Source organism: Ammodytes marinus (genome assembly GCF_949987685.1).
Source record: "Ammodytes marinus genome assembly, contig: scaffold_72, whole genome shotgun sequence".
In the NCBI taxonomy this organism is placed as follows: domain Eukaryota; kingdom Metazoa; phylum Chordata; class Actinopteri; order Uranoscopiformes; family Ammodytidae; genus Ammodytes; species Ammodytes marinus.
The window spans coordinates 87,501-92,500 of NW_027648071.1; the positions used below are offsets into that span (position 1 = coordinate 87,501).

At 35.3% G+C, this 5,000-nt stretch overlaps 1 protein-coding gene across 1 annotated transcript in view; it reads right to left on the reverse strand.

Annotated features, from left to right (window-relative positions):
- Positions 1-3,517: 3,517 nt before the first annotated feature.
- socs2 (suppressor of cytokine signaling 2) overlaps positions 3,518-5,000 on the reverse strand; it is a 6,745-nt gene continuing 5,262 nt past the window's right edge. The window contains exon 3 of the mRNA XM_080054982.1: positions 3,518-5,000. This exon is cut by the window's right edge and continues 1,025 nt beyond it. The gene's annotated coding sequence lies outside the window, so the exon portion shown is untranslated.

Consider the following 5,000-nt stretch of genomic DNA (forward strand, 5'->3'; position numbering starts at 1 on the left):
ACTCGAAACATGACAGCGGAACCAATGTTTCCTTAACGGTAGGGAAACATTGGTTAAGTTCCTCGCGTCTACATATCTTCATATTTTGTACTAACCTTACGTTTAACTGTTCATGTAATTATATTAAGAACATCATTGTTAACTAATGTTTAATTCGGCATACATGTAACACAGTAGGTGTCGCTAGTTTTTAATTAAATCGGTTTAGAAAAACGCCTTGTGTCGAGTACCTATTATGAAGTCGCTCTCAAACAGCGTAAGCTAATGCAAACATTTCACTTTTCTATTGATAAAGCTGTTTATTAATGGATCACATATAAACCGAGTTCACTCAACGGAACCAAGCTTTATGATAGGATCGTATTTTATGTTTTGTCGATTGTTAATACTGAGATACAAGCGAAACATCCTAAAAACGTTGGGTTTTTAAATGACGGTTGGTCGGACGTTGGTTTCGCTAAGACACTTTCCAATGAGATCTTTCTTTGCGTCTACAAATCTTCATATTGAGTTTATTATCCATACGTTGAACTTTTAATATAATTATATATACCATAATATTATTATTATTATTAACCTATGTTTAATTCGGCGTATACATAACACAATCTGTTTAGAAAAACGCTCATTTTAAAATATATTTTTTATAGAGTTTGTTTGTGTTTGTTTTCTAGTGTGTTTAAAAACGACCGAATGGTTTGTTGTGATTTAACACAATAAAAATATAATTAAATGTAACTACATCATCCAGGCATGTCAAAACCTCAGTCCCAGGAGCTTCAGTTAGCCTTTAAAACGTCGTACTGGTAGGCTATTTACATGAAGCTGCTACTGGGCTGTTTATTTAGGCTAGCCCACTACATGTAGCCTATTTATTTCTGTGTTTGTGTGTCACAAGGATTCCTGTCCTGTCCTTGGTTCACATCGGTTCACATGACAAAATAAACGGTTACCCAATGTTTGCTTTGGAATACAAACACTCTGGTGAAAGTCAACATGCAGCGAGCGCAACATCACACTGCTCAGTAGCCCACTGCAGGCAAAACATTATACAGCTTACAGCAACACATTAAAATAAATACCTTAATATCCTTTAACACATTTAAACATATTATCTTAAATCTGCCAAACTCTACCTGTCACTGTTTTAATTAGGCTATATTCTAGGCTACTTTCACCCATTTAAAGTGTAACTGCACCCCACCCTTTCCTTTTACTTTTTTTTTTTTTATGATAGAAGCTGAATTAAATCACTATGTTGGTAAGGAACACATATAGGCTGGTGTTAATATTGAAAACAATTGCAATATGTTAAATATCGGCAATTTAAGAAATGTTTTGTATTGTAAATTATTTTAGAACTTTACTAAGATTTGAAAAAAACTTTTACCTTCGGGTTCGAAACAATTGCAGCCATTCTACACCACTGTCTAAATGTTTGAATAGTTTTGTTGTTCTTATCGGTTGTTGTGTATTCGATGTATTTGAATTGTATATATTGAGTATCTATTGTTGTTTTTGCTTTGCATTTGTTTGACTCAACGTTATTGGAAATGAGGGTCACACACACACACACACACACACACACACACACACACACACACAAACACACATACACACACACACACACCCCGCAATTGATCTCTCCAGGATAAATACAAGTAAAATAAATAATTGTCTATTCATCTTCCACATGTCTTCTTTCATACTGGTATAAATCAAAAGGTCCAAAAATGTACATTTAAGTATTTATTTGACTAAACCTTGTCTGTTTGCGTCTGTATATTTCTCCCAACAATCTTTATTGGCCACTATCTCAACTTTATTTTGATGATATATATAAGTTAAAAACTGTTAGGCCCATATTATTAACCTGCCAGGTGGAATCTAAAATAAAGAAAAAAAAAATGTAGCACCATAAAAAACTTTATTCGTCTCAGTTTTTACAGACACTGCAGACAGACGCCATGCTTCAGTCTGAGCAGCAAAGTTACAAAAATACACAAAAATATTTCAGAAAAAAATCAATAAATATTCAGTTAAAAATCAAGCCGGTCGAAAGCTGCGATATGTACAGAGATCTGCGCATTTGGGTTTTATATGTTCAGTTAAAGCTGGGGTATATGATTTCTGATTGGTCAAAGTTAACATGAGCTGTACACTTTGACCAATCAGAACGAGGCTCCGATTCTCTGTTCTTATTGGCTGTTGGGACTGTCCATTCACTTTGGCACGACTTTGTTGGTGTAGAGCGTGTCAGGGAGGGACCATAGGGGAGGGACCAAAGAGAACAAGTGGAGCGGTTGAGGTATTTGGATTCAAATCTCTATCCCAACTGCTATTTTCTCCCCAAATCCTCCACCCCAGCTTTAATAGAGATTGTATGGAAGCCTGTTAGCACCAGTAAAAGCAAAAAAATAAGATGAAAATGTTGGCCCTTGATGTTAAAAAATATCCCCCATGGTAAGTCGTAATTATTATGAGATAAAAAGCCAACTCACTACGCCACAATGTTTACCTGTGCAGGAAGAAACATTCCCTGCGTTCCAAATCACATACTTTTTCTTTTTCCTGCACTACATACTAAAGTACAGAAGAGTTTTAGTCTTTTTACTACACTACATACTAAAGTATAGAAGAGTTTTAGTCTTTTTACTACACTACATACTAAAGCACAGAAGAGTTTTAGGGCCACAGACAGGAGAGAGAAAAAAAATCAGATAAGGAAGATTTTTTTTTCATTACGTCGAGAAATGTCAAGAATAAAGAGGAATACTCCAAAATGCTAATGGAGTTAGTGGGGCAATAATGTATTTTCAGCATACTACAATTGACCTGCATGTATAGGGACGTCCTAAATCTTTTGCTGACATACTAAATAGTAGGGAAGTATGGGTATTGGAACGCAGGGATTGTCTATTTATCTTCCATAACATGTCTAGGCTAAAAATCAAAATGTAAATCTTATTTTTTTAATGGTGGAAACTGGGCTTCTATAATATTGACTAATTGAAAGAGACAGAAGATGTTCTCTATCATTTTCCCTTCGATGCTTAACAAAAGTAAAAACAAACGATCAGATGCAAAAAGGTCACGTTAACCTGTAGCCACATGTAGCTGAGGGAAACCCATAATACCGCCTTAAAAACTCTGTGATAAAATACCACCTTAAAATGATACTTCTGCTTTGATGGCCACATGTTAGAGTCACAGAAATATGGAAGAGAATTTGGGAGAGGATTTTTTTATTTGAATTATGCACTTTAGATTTGCACATAAAAATGCACATTTCAATTTATTTACTATATATATATACCGTTTTGTTTTACCTTCCTTTTTGCACTATTTAGAATGTAATTGTTATAAATATTATTTTTCTTATTTGACCTAATTTTATAATTTTGTTCTTACTGCACCGTGGGGTCGGAGAGAAACACAATTTCGATTTCTCAGTTTGTCTGAAACATATTTTGTAATTGACAAATAAAGTGGACTTTGACTTTGACTTAAAGCCCTACTTCACCTGGTGGAAATATGAAGGTGTATTGAACTCTGAGATCCTATTTAGTATAAATGTGCAAAACATTTTAGAAATCGGTTCATCCTAGCCTGAGAAAAGGCAGAACGAGTGTTTTATGGTCTCACTGTCTAACCCTACATTTTACAGATATGATATCACTTCAGTAAAAATGTAGGGTTAGGATTAACAGGACAGCTGGGCCAAGGGAAGACTGAGGGAAGATAAACCTTTAAGAATTGTCTGTCTTATGACCAAAGCAAAGAGGCATCGTTTGGGGTTTAATAACGTTTTGCTGAAGATTGATTGATCCTATTGTTATTGATCCTGGAACTTTCGGTTTGTGTTAATTCTAGCGCCCCCCTCTGGACTAAAGCAGTAGTGTTGTTACCACGCCAGCTGTTGTTCCTGGGTGAGCGTATACCCATGACAAAGGCATTAAGAAAAACTATATAAAAATAGCATTCTTTGCACTGATGGTCTGGTTTGCTGTTACATGAAATGTATGATCATCAGAGGAAAAATTATTATTTCAGAAATATTTTAAAAAGTTCCTCGTAGAGACTTTAATGTCCATATATTATTCTTGTCTTTTTCTTAACATTTAAACTTTATTCTTGAAGTGCATAATTCATTTTTCTAAAAAAAAATTTCTCTCCCTTGTGGCCTTAAAGCTGGGGTATGTGATTCCTGATTGGTCAAAATTAACATGAGCTGACACTTTGACCAATCAGAGCGAGGCTCCGATTCTCTGTTCTTATTGGCGATTCTCTGTTCTTATTCTGTCCATTCACTTTGGCACGACTTTGTTGGTGTAGAGCGCGTCAGGGAGGGACCATAGGGGAGGGACCAAAGAGAACAAGTGGAGCGGTTGAGGTATTTGGATTCGAATCTCTATCCCAACTGCTATTTTCTCCCCAAATCCTCCACCCCAGCTTTAATACTCTTCCATAGAAACAAGCTGATAAAAACCTTTGATTTTAAATTAAATTTGGTTGAATATTCTCCATAAAACAACAACAACACACACAGACATTATTTTGTGTATTTGTATCTGAAGTTAAAAACTCTCTTTAGATTTAAAGAAGGAAAGTCATAATGGCAGCGTCAACGAGAGCTGAAAAAAAATTAACATTTTTATGAACCAAAAGTGCAACTTATTGGATCAAAAATAAAACACAAATTCACAGAGAAAAAGAAGACGAAACATTTTAAAAACAAAGGCTCATATTTAATGTTCGGCCAGGAACTTTAACTTATTTATTTTCCTGGTTCATTTTTTTTTTCTTTTAACCTTTATTTCTACAGGTAAATCCCATTGAGTCCAAAGACTCTTTTTCAAGGGAGACCTGTTCCCATTCCCACGTTACCATTCACACACACATTCATACACCGATAGCAGCAGGCTAACTATCGACATTCACACGAGGCAAGGTGGGTGAAGTGTCTTGCCCATGGACACAACAACTATGACACAAGTGGC